This window comes from Mesoplodon mirus (genome assembly GCF_964341445.2).
Source record: "Mesoplodon mirus genome assembly, chromosome: 2".
Lineage (NCBI taxonomy): Eukaryota > Metazoa > Chordata > Mammalia > Artiodactyla > Ziphiidae > Mesoplodon > Mesoplodon mirus.
In genome coordinates this window covers 52,547,895-52,562,924 of record NC_138977.1, presented here as the reverse complement: position 1 = coordinate 52,562,924, position 15,030 = coordinate 52,547,895, and the positions used below count along the sequence as shown (strand labels likewise).

The 15,030-nt window shown below is 40.0% G+C and overlaps 1 pseudogene across 1 annotated transcript in view; it reads right to left on the bottom strand.

Annotated features, from left to right (window-relative positions):
• The window catches only part of LOC309815796 (microtubule-associated protein 9-like), a 41,196-nt pseudogene extending 33,084 nt beyond the window's left edge, over positions 1-8,112 (bottom strand). The window contains exons 1-3 of the transcript XR_014296140.1: positions 8,038-8,112; positions 7,205-7,289; positions 5,635-5,952 (exon numbers count right to left, since the gene is read on the bottom strand). The product of XR_014296140.1 is annotated as a microtubule-associated protein 9-like (transcript). The remainder of the gene's footprint in view (positions 1-5,634; positions 5,953-7,204; positions 7,290-8,037) is intronic.
• Positions 8,113-15,030: the final 6,918 nt, after the last annotated feature.

Here is a 15,030-nt window from a genome sequence, read left to right as displayed (position 1 = left end):
TGAGTCCATAAAACCTCTCCAGCAGTTATTAAAATATCTCAGTTACTATTTCATTACTTCTAAGTTTAAAACAACAGTCTAATGCTGGTATACTTCCAGCCCTCAAAACATGATAAGAAACATTTTACATGAACTTTTCCCTAAATTTCACCTGTTATGCATATCCATCTCTCCATTGTTCTACCAATGTATTTTTCTGATGAAACTTCAAAACTGAACTAATGAATACCTTTATCCTTTTTATCTATAAGTGGAGTTATAAATCCTGCTAGAAGATTCTACAAACATACGTAATTGGAACTGCTATAAATGTTTCATTGCCAATTTTATGTATGTCCTAAACTCTGGTCAAATATCCAATCCAAAATCCAAGAGTCATCCTAGATTCCTCCCACAAAATCCAAAGAATCACAATACCCTATCCATTCTACTTGCTAAATTTCTCTCTCAATTACCCCACATTCTACATCCCCACTCTCAGTTCCTCATCTACTCTTGCCTAGATTACTGCCTCAGTGATACTTATAAAACACAAATCAGGTCACATTACTCCTCTCCACAAAATTTTTCAATGGCTCCCCATCAGCCAGTCTTACAGAATAAAAAGCTCATTGCCTCTGAACAATATAAAATGTTTCATGGTTTTGTCCCTGGCTACCTGTGTTGCCTTATCACTCACACACCCACTTATTAATCTGTCCTGAAATGCTGGGCTCACTGTCCTTCTGCAGCTGTGCCTCATCCCTCCTGACACCAGAGCTTGCCACCCAAGCTTTCCCTCTGTCTAGGATGTCCACTTCCTATTTCTCCTCCTGACAAATGTTTGCCTGTCTTTGGAACCTCAGTTTAAGCAGAATATTGTATAATGCCTGGTTTTGAGTCATTTTTTTTTATTGTGGTAAGAACACTTAATAGGAGATCCACCCTTTTAACAAATTTTCAAGTGCACATTACAGTATTATTAACTAAAGGCACAATGCCATAAGGCAGAGCTCTAGAACTTATTCATCTTGCATAACTGAAACTTTACATCTGTTGACTAGCAACTCCCATTTCTCTCTCCCTCCAGCCCCTCATAACCACCATTCTACACACTCTCTGTATGGGTTGCCTATTTCTGATATTTCATATTTGAATCTTGGTCTGACACTTATTAGCATTGTAAACTTACATGAATCAGATAACTGTCACACACCCCAGTTTTCCTATAGGTAGAATTAGCTAAGATTTGCTAAAGTGCTCATGGGACTTGAGTAAGATAATACATACAAAGCACACAACACAGTGTCTGACACATGGGAAGTGCTCAATGAATATCAATGATTATATAGACATTTCCTGTTCTGGTTTGTCCACCACTCCTGCTTTCTTTTGGGGTATCCTCTCCTCCTTTCTATCCATGTGATTCTGGTGGGTTAATAAATATCTCCTCCATACCTCAGTGAGAATGATGGGCACGTGATGCAGCCCCCTCCTTCCTGTGAAGCTTATCACAGAAACTTCATTTCCCCTGACCACAGCAGGCAGTCAGGAGGTAAGGATTTTTCTACTTGGAGTTGGTGGATATGCCTTTAAGGCCATGGAGCTAGAAGGATGTGATTTAGAGACCACTAGTGGCATTCTCTGCTGCCAAGTGAAGGGCTGTCTGAGACAAAGAAACCAAATGACAGAAAAATGGACCAGGGGATGGAGTAAATGGGGCAGTGACAGTGCAGGAGGAAATAATGAGAGGGTCAGGGAGGGAGGACAAAAGTAAAAAGAGAGAATCCTGATGATATAGAAATACCGATTCTCTACACTTAATCACACCTAAAGCAAGGACTTCTGACCTCCATGCTCAACACAGGGATAGACTGTTTCCACTGATGTTTGAATTGGGTCATTTGCATCTGAGAGTCCTGACTACAGGTACTATTATTTGTCTGTTATATCTATTAACACTAGCTCCTCTAGGAAGCCTTCCCTAATGCCCTCAGGTAAATTTAGATGCCCAATTTCCTGTGTTCTTACTATACCTTTTATACACCTTCCCACCAAATTGTAGAGTCTTTGCTATGGTCTGAATGTTTGTGTCCCCACCCAATTCTTATGTTGAAATCTTAACCCCAAAAGTGACGTGTTAGGAGGTGAGGCCTTTGGGAGGTGATTAAGTCATGAGGGTTGATTCTTCATGAATGGGATTAATTCCCTTAACACAATGCTCTACAAAGTTCCTTTGCCCTTTCCACCACATAAAGATACAATGAGAAGCCCTGCAACCCGGAAGAGGGCCCTAGCCAACCATGTGAGCCCTGTGATTTCAGACTTCCAGCCTCCAGAACTGTAAGAAACAGGTTTCTGTTGGTTATAATCCACCCAGTCTGTGGTATTCAGTTACAGCAGACCGAACGGACTAAGACAGTATTGGAGGATTGGGACTAGGTCTTTGTAATGCCGCAGTGATAACTACTATCACAGTGCTTGTAACAGTGAAACATATCGTACCCACAATAAATATGTGGGATAAATAAAATGATCTGCTTATGAACAAATGCTGAATAATAAAATGAATAGTAAAAGCATTTATATAGTACTTAATTTATGCCAAGATTGCTCTAAGCACTTCAAATACATGAACTCAATTTAATTGCCTCAAACCCCTAGTGGTGGTTCAACTATTGTCTCCATTTTACAGGTAAATAAAATGAGGAACAAAGAGGTCATGTGCCCATAGTCATAAACTCTAGTTTGTGGGATTAAAGCAGGAACACCCAGACTCCAATGCTAATGGAGTCAAGGTTCTCCTGATTTAAAGTTAAAATAAAAACAGCATAACCTGTAAAAATTACTTTCTACAATCACTACCAATGTGACCATTACCTGATAAAAGTGAAAGAGTTTGATTATTGTACTAGTTACAGCAGACAAGCAAGAACAAAGGAAACTTCAGGTTCTAATATTTTTATAAAGGATTAAGTGATACTCAGCAATATCTCACCACATTAAAAATATTAAGTTCTAAACTCTATAAGAAAAAAAAGTCTAAAAATTTAGAGAAGGATAAAGCCAAGTTCATTAACCACTTTCCTTCTTTAAAGAATGAATTATTCATTTATTCATTTATACATTCAAATACTTAATGAATTCTACATGCCAGGCACTAACCAGCAACCTCAACATTTTTCTTCAACTTGAATAACCTAGGAATAATGATTTTAATATATTTTATACCAAAATTCCACTTCCAGAAGCATCATCAAGTTTTAAGAAAAAAAATACATCTATACATTATCAAAATGTTTTATTTTACAATCAAGTGTAAATGATTACTTGTTCTGGTAAATTTTTTTATCCTACATATACTGAATTGCAAATGGTTAATGATTGTTTAAAAACACAGTATTGCACATTTAGAATCCTGAGCTATCTTGTGGTCAAAATACAGTATATCTCCATTCATTTTAATTTGTCACAGGTTTTTTTTTTTTTTTTTTTTGCTGTACACGGGCCTCTCACTGTTGTGGCCTCTTCCATTGCGGAGCACAGGCTCCGGACACACAGGCTTAGCGGCCATGGCTCACGGGCCCAGCCGCTCCGCGGCATGTGGGATCTTCCCAAACTGGGGCATGAACCCATGTCCCCTGCATCGGCAGGCGGACTCTCAACCACTGCGCCACCAGGGAAGCCCTGTCACAGGTTTTCAAAAAGGTATTAAATGGGTGGATTATTGCTGATTATCTACCATAAAGTTCTAATTATATACTTCTATCTATATCAGACTAATTTTTAGCTTCTATAATATGTTCACATTTTCTTATTAACCTAATGAAAAGCTTTTTAGAATCAGGACAAATAGAATAAACATAATCCATAAAAATAAGTTTCTAAACTCAACTAAAACTAGGAAACACTGCATACTCTTTCTTGAAGATTCCCTGTGCATATGTCTTTATTAACAGTTCCAAGAAGTTCATAAAGAAATTGGTTTAAAATTCCTATAACTCTGTGTTTTCCCCTCAATACCAATGAACAAACTGTGGAACATACTTTGGGAAATGGTGATGTAATGGATTATTCACTGTTTGATTACATTTCCCTTCTATCCATTTTTGATTTTACTCAGTACACTGGGAAGGTACATTTTAGCAAGTTAATTCTGTTTCATTAGGCCTTGTGCTTACACTTTTGTAGAAGTTTATAGTTTGAGACATACTTCAGTAGATTCTTAAAACAATTCTGTAGGAAAGGAGAGCAGGTTTCCTCCCCCTCCTCATGAAGACAGTGAGGCTTACCCTACGGCTGGGGTCACACATAATTAACTTGCAGTAGCTTTTCCCCTAGTATCCCTGCTTGCTCATATCTTCTCCTCATTTGAAAGTGGATGGAATTGTGGGGGTGGAAAAAGGAGTGTCTGAAATATAGCTTTGCCTAAGGTTACCAGTGCTATTACATAAAGTATGAAATACTTACCAGTACCATATTTAATGATGATATGAAGGAAAGAGGTTTTTGTGAAGGTTAGCATCAACTACTATTTTTTTTCTATAGAACAGAAAAAGACTGGAAGACTCCAAATCCTTAAACTTCTATGCCCTTGTTTCTGCATGACAGCCCAGGGGATGTCACAGCAGTTGGTGCCTGCTTCACTCCATCTCTGCTTCACTATGCACAGAGCTCAGTAGAACTGTGGAGAAACTACTGTAATCACACCAGGAACATCTCCACAGAAAATTGAGTTTTAGTGGATTTTCCTGGGGAACAGAGAAACCAAATGGAGATTCTTTTTTCTTAAGGAAAGTCTGGAGGCTTAAACAATGACAGCAACAACACCTCCCCCCACTACCCCCTTCAAATATACAAATGCCAAACAAATATTCTGGCAAATGGCTGTATGGAAATGATTTTTTTAAGGACTAGCTCCAATGCTGCTATAACCCTGATGTGTGGAGTGTGAGATGGATTAGAAAGGATTCCATTGTAGTTCCACTGCTAAAAACAAAATTGGAGCTCACAGGCCTAAGCAAGCCTGGACCCAGGAGCTTTGGAGCCACAGCTGTGGATGACTGAAGGTACTTTGGCCAGCTATAAGGCACTAGCAGAGATACAATACTGAATGTACAACTGGACATCAGAATTATGTTTTTTCTCTATGGTTCTATTATTTTTATTTATATCTGTAATATGGAAAAGTTAAGTCTGATTTTTTTTTCTTAAATATCTAGTAGCCACCATATGCAGTGGTTAAGAATCCGCCTGCCAATGTGGGGGACACGGGTTCAATCCCTGGTCTGGGAAGATCCCACATGCCACGGAGCAACTAAGCACATGCACCACAACTACTGAGCCTGTGCTCTAGAACGCATGAGCCACAGCTACTGAACCCATGCAGCACAACTACTGAAGCCCGCACGCTCCACAACAAGAGAAGCCACCGCAATGAGAAGCCCGTGCACTGCAATGAAGAGTAACCCCCGCTCTCCACAACTAGAGAAAGCCAGTGAGCGGCAACGAAGACCCAACACAGCCAAATATAAATAATAAATAAATAAATAAAAATTTTAAAGAATCTCTTAGCTACCATATAAAAGTATTTTGTGACTGATTATCTTAAAATAAATTTTAAAGAAATGCAATTACAGTAACCTAACAAATTACCTGAAGATGCGCTTTTGATTGGAAGAATTTTAGGTTTCGTTGCCATTTTAATTTTCTCTTTTTCAGTTTCTTGTTGTTTATTTTGAGATTCAGATAAGGGATTTACAATCATGCTTTTACAACCATCAGGTGCCATCTCATCATTTTTGATAGAGACGACTGGCTCATCTTTCCTCACATCATTGACTGATTTCTTGGTTTTCAAAAAAGACAGTTTTGGATAATTCTTTTCTTCATCATCTGATATATGAAAATCATTAATCATTTTCTTAACTGAATTTTCATCTACTGAGGTGTCAGAAAAATCACCTAAGGAAACTGAAAAATAGAAGACAAAAATATTTTCAATAGTATATTTTAAAGTTTTGAAGATTACATCAATCAAAAAGATTACCTTAAAAACTGGAAATGAATTTACAACTGTGAATAGATTTGCAGCCCTACAAAACAGCTAACTTTGGCGGGTTTTATTGGCATTTGTAAAATAAAAATTTCAGTTTCATTAATTTATTCAAAACTTACTTATCGAGTATGAATAGTTTGTCAAGCCAAGCACTGTGCTTGCTCTAAGAAAAGTCCTTCAAAAGTTCTTCAAAGTAATAATCAGCCATGGACATTTAAATTAGATTTTGGACTCTAAAGCTTTTCTATATTTTTTCAAAAACTTCATAAAATCAACAATATTTGTAAATGGAAGAATTGGCTAATAATGTTTTTTCATAAAAATTTTGGAACTGCAATTCCATCCATGCCACAATATTAGATTTTACTATGAGAAGAATAATAAAGAATGCTAACTGAACCATAAAGCAATGATTTAACTATTGTTCTGATTACTTTTACAGAGAGCATTGAGAGTTATTCACTGAAAGTATAAAACACTGAATTTCAAGTTTATAATTTTGTATGTTTATCCTGAAATGTAAAATATTAATATTTTACATAATCAAAAGAAACCAAATTAACCATACAGTACTGATATACTGGGTTTTTTAAACTGATTCCCTTTCACAGCCAAAAAACCCTTGGTTTATAAAAAAGCATTATAAAAGTGATCCTAACGTGCACAAAGTTTAGTTCTATGGGCCCTAGTTATTACCTCATAGGGTTGACCTTAAAGATGAACTTGTTATCTCCAATGTGGTTTACCACTAACACACATTTAGAAAAAAAACAAGGACTATCATACAACTTCTTTAAAATTAAGAGTGGCATTTTACTCAGTAAAAAGTTGGAGGGCTTCCCTGGTGGCACAGTGGTTGAAAGCCGGCCTGCTGATGCAGAGGACACGGGTGCGTGCCCCAGCCTGGGAAGATCCCACATGCCGCGGAGCAGCTGGGTCCATGAGCTATGATCGCTGAGCCTGTGCTCCACAATGAGAGAGGCCACAACAGTGAGAGGCCCACGTACCACAAAAAAACAAAACAAAAAAAAAGAAAAGTTGGAGATCTAAAACCTGTGAATTCATAGGTATTATTTTAACATAGTGATTGTTTTGCAGAGTTGGGCTAAACCCAACTAAAGAAGCAAAAAGAAGGAAAGTGGTTTACTTTCCCATGTTCTCACATACCAATCTCATCATTGTCAAAGTCATCTGAGTATTCAGAACTTCTTTGTCTGGCTGAGCGAGCTGTAATTGCTTTTATTAGTTCATCCTGAAATGAGATAATTAAAATCAATTTCTACCCAAATGTGGAGGTCTCATATATTGAATTCATTCTTTAAACAAATAATGCTTGATTAATAACTGCCTTAAAACTTAAGTTTCATTCATTTAACAGATATTCACTGAAAGCTTACCTTATGCCATGCACCTAACCCCTAAGACTCAATGCAGAACATCACAGACAATTCCTTTCCTCATGGAGCTTTGGGTTAAATTAAAGAAGACAGACAACACCAAGCAAATTAATTGAAGGACTCAATTTAGACAGGGTTCATTATAATTTGGCATTATGGAAGAAACTGGTATTCTTTATGATCTTTTTTTTTCAGCATATTGCTGTTAACAGATGTAATCAATACTGCAAATTTAGAGGTTGAGTTCAAAATTGTAGTGACTGGACAGAGAAAGCCTAAATGTTATAATGCTACACCAGGGGAAAAAAAAAACAATTTTTATATGAAAATGGCAATTAGAAGCTGCTATTCAATTTTTAAAAGCTAATTTAACTTTTTAATATAGTAAGAACCTAGTATTGAGTTTAGTTTGGTAGTCTTAAAGCCACACAGAAGAGTTGGTAATACTGGAGCCCAAATACAATCATCTGCAAAATTTCAAAAGAAACATAGATTTACTCCAGCTTTACATAGGACTGTTGTATTGAATAGAAGCATTTTCAAGTCCAATATTCCTAATACAGTGTTTACCTGGTAAAATCATTCAAAATAAAAATACTTTACCTGGAAAGTAGTTCTTTTGGTGACTTTTGGACTCTTTGTATATGCCAAAGTTGTGTTAAAAACTTCATCAGACATAGTGTTTATTTTAATTTTCTAATTTTATAAAATGGCTAACAAATGATAGGGATAATTCAACCTCTGATGGTGGCTGAAATATATAAAAAACCAAACTTTTTTGCATGCTTGAGAATTTCCATTACTACACTTAGTACTCCCTCCCTGCCCCCAAAGCCAAACTAAAACCAGGAAAGCATCATATGAACATTGAGCTATATCTTCACTGTTAAGTAGCAGAGTAATAAACAGAGCTCTTGTAAAGAAAAAGCAAATTCTACTAACAAACTTGTTTTCAGAAAAATATAATTCAAACTATAGTTATCCAAAAATATTTCTACAACTATTTTATTATCCTAAATAAGTTTTACAATTATTGCACTCATTTAAATAATGAGTACAATAGGTTGTTGCCAATTAAAATAGAAACTTTTTCACCTCTCTTCCATTCAAAAAGTATAATATAGCCTACAAAACAGCCATACTTATTTAAAAGGCTACAAAGAAGACGATTATCAGCATAAAGTACAACAACGTTCCCCAACATTTCTGGCACCAGGGACCAGTTTCGTGGAAGACAATTTTTCCACAGATGGTGGGTGGGGGGAATTGTTCGGGCGGTAATGCAAGCGATGGGGAGCTATGGGGGTCGGCAGATGAAGCTTCGCTCACTCGCCCGCAGTTCACCCACTGCTGTGCGGTCTGGTTCCTGGTTCCTATCAGGGGTCTGCGGCCTGGGGTTGGGGACCCCTGAAGTACAGAAGTCCCCTACATACCAATGAGTTCCATTCCAAGATTGTGTTTGTAAGTCCAATTTGTTCATAATTCCAACAAATTTAGCCTAGGTACCCAACAGTAGTACAGTACAGCAACTAGCATCCAGGGGTCGGCATCGAGTGAACAGGCAAGAAGAGTTACTGACTGGAGGAGGGAGAGGAGGTGGGAGATGGTAGAGTTGAAGGATTGTCAGCAATAGGAGATGGAGGGCAGGCTGCAATTTCACTTATGCCTGACGTTGATGGCACATGTTCTGCTTCCTGGCTGCTTTCAATTCTATCTACCTTCTTGCTTCCGGGGATCCTGGGCTTGAAATAAAGATACTGAACTACTGTGCCCTATAAAGTACTGTACAGTAAAGTACACAAAAGCACAACCACTTGTAGAGGATGCACACACGTGACAGTGTACACCATACACGTGAACTAACGTACGTGATTGGACATGAGAAGGCAGGTTCACATCTTTTAAAGTTCGCAACTTGAAGGTTCATAGGTAGGGGACTTAGTGTACATAACTAAGAACATAACTTTTTTTTTAAGTTTACAAAAGGAAAGGAAAAGATCATAAATAGTGATATTTTTCCAGCCACTCTTCCCTCTCACAAGTATTGAAATACTATTAGATAAAACAAAAAGAAGCTTCTGCGATGGACTGCATTTAAATCTCTGTTAAATGGTCCTGTGGACGTTTCCAGTGCTCCAGGAGGAGGCTGCTCACTCTCCCCGCCGCCCTCAGCAGAGCGGGGTGGGGGACTGCTCCGACCCGGCCAGGTGGCGCCCTGTCCCTGCCCGCTCTGCCCCGTGTGGCCGACCATGCACCCGCCACTAGCCAGGTACGTGCACAGCCGAGCGCCGCCTCTGCCCCGATTCTCCACAACCCTCAAGTCCCGCGGTCTGTACTCACTCTGAATTCCTGCGGATGTCTCCCCACGACTGGAGGAACCAGCTGTTGGCCCCCTCTCCTGGGCCTGCGCCTGGCTGCTCTCAGAGATCAACTCTGCAGTAAGCGAGGAGACTGTACTAAGAACGGAAGTGGGAAGGGGTTGCTAGGAAACAGCGTCTCTGGGAGGAACTGACATAGGGCGCCGCAGGTCTCTCGGGTACCTAACACCGCCCTACAACCCTCCGTGTCACTGGTGCAACCGCCCAGACGAAGGAAATGACATCAGCCCTCTGGGTCTGGGGAGAAGGGTGCTTTATCGGCCGCCTGTGCTTCAGTCATTACCTAGGAGACAGGACCTGTCCAGCTCCCACCTGCGCGCTGAGAGCTGGCGCTTGTCAGTGGCATTAGGATCTTCAGCCACACGAAGCACATCCATCGTTTAGCCACAGTTGTTACAGACATGAAGTTCTGTGAATCGTAGTAGTGTACTAATGGACTAGTGCACTGACAGATGAGACAGAATAGCAAAATAGAGATGTTTGCAGGCTCAGGAGTCAAACCGCGCGTTTGAATCCTGGTGCACCTCCCTCTGTCCGTGTGACGTCGTGCAAGTTAACGTCTGTACACCCTAGTTTCCTCTTCTGTAAAATAAATAAATAAAGATAATAATATTAATAGCCACCTTAAGAGCGTTGCTGTCAGTATTGAATGAAATCATGCAGATAGAATACTTGGAAGAGTGCCTGGGATTGCATTCTGTCAATGTTACATACTCTCTTTGTGCAACTCAGCCACAAAGGGCCTGGATAGAAGTCACCCCTTGTCGACACAGCTGAAAACCCATTCCGAGTGTTTCTTTAATGTAAAGTTCCCCGCTTTGTATATGTACTCAGTGGATAATCTGGCTAAAATCAAACCAGTCCACACAATGACCTAATAGGCAGAGGACTGTGTGCTGATAAGGTAACCAAAATCAATACCACTTAATTAGCATAGGTAATCCTTAAACAAACAAAGACGTTTCTTTAAAGACTTTAAAATAACAAGGATTTCTACTTTTTTTTTTTCGGTACGCGGGCCTCTCACTGTTGTGGCCTCTCCCGTTGCGGGGCACAGGCTCCGGACGCACAGGCTCAGTGGCCATGGCTCACGGGCCTAGCTGCTCCACGGCATGTGGGATCCTCCCAGACCAGGGCATGAACCCGTGTCCCCTGCATCGGCAGGCGGACTCTCAACCACTGCACCACCAGGGAAGCCCAGCTACTTTTTTTTAATTTAAAAGAAGCTCAATCCTAAATTGTCTGAATGCAGTTATTATTCATTGACAAGTAATTAAACTTGTTGCCAGTATTTTTCCCCTGACTCTGAAATTTATTTTCACTTGTTCAACAATTATTTATAAACAAATCACATTGAGATATAAGTTTAATAAATCAGTGTGTTGAGAAACCAAATGTGCATAACAAGAAATACGAAATTTAGTGTAAAAAACAACCTATGCTTTTAACAATATGTGCAGTGCAACTTTTTAAATACTATGTTCAGTTTATGCTCAACTGTCCTTGTTTGAAAAACTCATTTTGATCAACATTTGATTAACTTTGACGTTTTCAAACATTTTTGGTTGTCAGAAGTTGTAATTCAAACAAGTACCTACAGTGCGATTTTTTTCCTTAGCTGCATTCAGCTAAGAGGTGCAAAGGTGACTTGGAGAGAAAGCACTTCCACTACCTAAAAAGGCTTGTGTTCTGTGCTGTAATCCTATGTGTCTTCTGAAAGTGAGAGGAAAAGAATTCCAGGCATAATGTACTTTCTCTGTAAAAAAACAAAACAAAACAAAACAATCATCCCCAAGGGAAGTAGGACTTTGTGAATTGTTCCTGAACTCGGCAATATTCTTGCATCTCCAGCTAAATGAAGAGACAGACTTAGGTTAATTCCTTAGGGTAACTAGAAGTGAATGTCTTTAAGCCTGTTGCAAGGCTTGCATCCTACTGGGTAAAACATGCGGACTTTTGTAAGCTACTAGGAGGAAGGAGAGAACATACCATAGACTGGGAGACTGACCTTAGGCCAGTGACAGAGAGATGAAAGCATTGGGGAAGGACTGGTCTTTTCGAGACTTATATGGGCTACAGTTGAAATGCTTCTCCATAAGGTGTTTGACCAAGAATGGTTAAGACACAAGTTTTCACCCCTCCTAGCAGAAACAGATTCCTTTCCTATGTACAAGGTCTTTCTTCACACCCATGTGTACCAAGGCCAGGCACGGACGTTTCAGTGAAGAGTAATATTAGGAAGGATGGAGTACCCACTGCAATTAGAGGTCTGGTGATCTTCAGCTGAGCACTGCCAAGGGCGGTATGAAATGGCAAGTGAAACCATTTGTGAAAACAATTCATAGGAAGAGGCTTTGTGTTACCGGTTTAGACCTGTTTCTCCTCCATGGAGAGTAGGGTTTACTTACTGTCTATAGCAGAGAAAGTCTAGGTGCAGAGACCTTTCCTTATGTGGATGATCAAATGGAAGCCAAGTGCATGGGGAGCCCTGTTAAAGGGATAGCCAAGCAAGACAAGAGGAGTCACTTGAAAAATGCACTCATCTTAGGGTAGCCGGTACAAGCAATCACTGTGTGAAATCTGTATCCTGCGAGCTGCTCTCTTTAGGCCATGAGTAGTCAGATACATGCTAGATATCAGAAATTTCACACAATGTATTGATTCACCATTTGAAACTCTTCGGTCAAACTGGAAACATGCTACTATTTGTCTGACAGGCTGCACTACAACGGTTTCCTCAGCTTCGTTTATATTTGACTTCAGGTAAGAGGTGCAAGCCTGAGTTGCCTAGAAAGCGTTTCCACTACTAAAAGGCCCATATTAAGACCAGTAAATATTTTTGTCATCTCAAACTGAGAAGAAAGGAATTTCATTCACAGTGTACTGTCTCTTTCAAAGAGTCACCACCAGAGGAAGCAGGGTGTGAGAATGGCTTCAGAGCTCTGAAATACTCTTCATCTTCAGCCGAATGATGAGAAGGGCTGAGCTTAGTTTCCTAGTGTGACTAGAGGCGGATGCCTTTAAGTTTGTATGAAAGGCTGGTGTCCTACTGGTAAAACATATGTGAGAATACCTAGCCACAAAGAGGATGGTTGAGAAGATATTGACCAATGTGGAGATGCACATTCGCACTTGGATAACAAAAGAAGAGCTGTGGATGTAAGACTCATGTATCTGCTGCTTCTACGGCCTATATTGAACACCCTCCTCCCTGTGGTATTGAACTGAGAAGGAGAGGGAAAAGCATACAACCAGCCAAAGAGAAGTAGCTGCCTTTCTGAAGCAGAAAGCCTATCTGCAATGCTATGTGAAGGGCCTTGTGTTCCACATGGGTGAGAAAAAGGTAATGTTACAGAAGGAGAAATTCACAGTGTACGTGAAGACTGGGCAGTGCCCAGGGGAGTTTTACAAACAGCAGCTTTCATTGCAAACGTTGACAGTTAATGGAAGTATTTGAGAGGCCGAATCCTTAGTGTTACTTGGTTAGACCTGTCTCTCTTACACGGAGAGAAGGGCTTGCTTACTGGGTACTGCAGGGAAAGACTAGGTCCAGATACCTCTCCTTAGGTGGATGATGAAATGAAAGTCAAGTGTATGGGGAGCCCTGTTAAAGGGACAACCTGGCAAATTAAGAAGAGGCACTTTAAAAATGCACTCATCTCAGCATACACAATAGAAACGTCTAGAGTGAAGGCTATGTAAAATGTGTATGCTATGAGCTGTTCTCCAAAGACCATGGGTGAGTCTGATGAATGCTAGATCACAGAAACTTCACACATTGTATTCATTCACCTTTTGACACTCTTCGCTCACTTCAGAATAAGGCTACAATTCCTCTGGCAGGCCTACACAATGATGGTTCCCTCACGTTAGTTTATATCTGTAAGAGGGGCAAGGGTGCATTGGCTACAAAGAGTTTTCACTGCCTTAAAAGATCTGTATTCCGACCAGAAAATATTTCTGTCTTTTCAAATTGAGAAGAAGGGAAATACGGGCACTGTGTAATGTCTCTGTCAGAGAGTCTCTGTCAAAGACTCATCCACAGAGGAAGCAGTGTGTGAGAATGGTTGTAGAGTTCTGCAATACTCTTCATTTCAGCCGAATGACAAAAAGTGCTCAGCTTAGTTTCCTAGGGTAACTACAGGCACATGAATTTTACTTTGAAAGCCTGGGGTCCTACTGGTAAAATATATGTGAGTTTTTAAGCCAAAAGAAGGATGGTTGAGAAGACACCGACCTCTGTGGAGATGGACTATCATGCTTGGATCACACTAGGAGAGCTGTAGGCATAGGGCTTTGGTCGCTGCTGCTTCTAGGGCCTAACCTGAACAACCTCTTCCCGGTGGTATTTAACTGAGAAGGGTAGGGAAAACAATTTCAAACTGCCACAAAGAAGTACCTTCCTTTCTGAAGCAGAAACACTTTCTTCAACGCTATATGAAGGGCCTTCACTTCCAGATGGCTGGGGAAAATATAATATTTCAAAAGGAGAAATTTGCACTATTCGTGGAATCCTAGGGATGCTCAGAAGAGTTTTGCCGAAGGTACCTTTCATTGTGAATCTAGAACGTTTGGAGGAAGCATTTGCAAGGCCATGTTTAATATTCCCTGGTTAGACGTGTCTCTCGTACACGGAGAGTAGGACTTTCTTACTGCATACTGCAGGAAAAGTCTAGGGGCAGAGCCATCACCTTAGGCGGATGATCAAATGTAAGTCAATTGAATGGGGAGCACTGTTAAAAGACAGCTTGGCAAAATAAGAAGAAGCACTCATCTCAGCATAAAAGGTAGACTAGTCTAGAGGGAAGACTGTGAAATGAATATCCTACAAGCTGCATTCAGAGGCCAGGGGTGAATCTGATGCAGGCGAGATTACAGGAATTTCACAAATTGTATCACTTTGGCTTTTAAAACTCTTTGGTCAACTTGGAATAAACCTACAATTCGGGCTTGCATACACTCTATTGCAGAAAAAGTCTAGGAGCAGCACTCTGTCCTTTAGGGGAAGACCATGTGGAAGTCAAGAACCTGGGGAGCTCCGTTAAATCGAAGTCCAAGAAAGATGTGAAGAGCCATTTGAAAAATGCACTCACCTCCGCGTATCTTGTAAAAGAAACCACTCTGTTAAATTTGTATCCTGCAAGCTGCTCTCCTTAGGTCATGGGTGATTCACAGGCACACTCAAATTTAGAAATTTCACACACTGTAAAGATTCGGC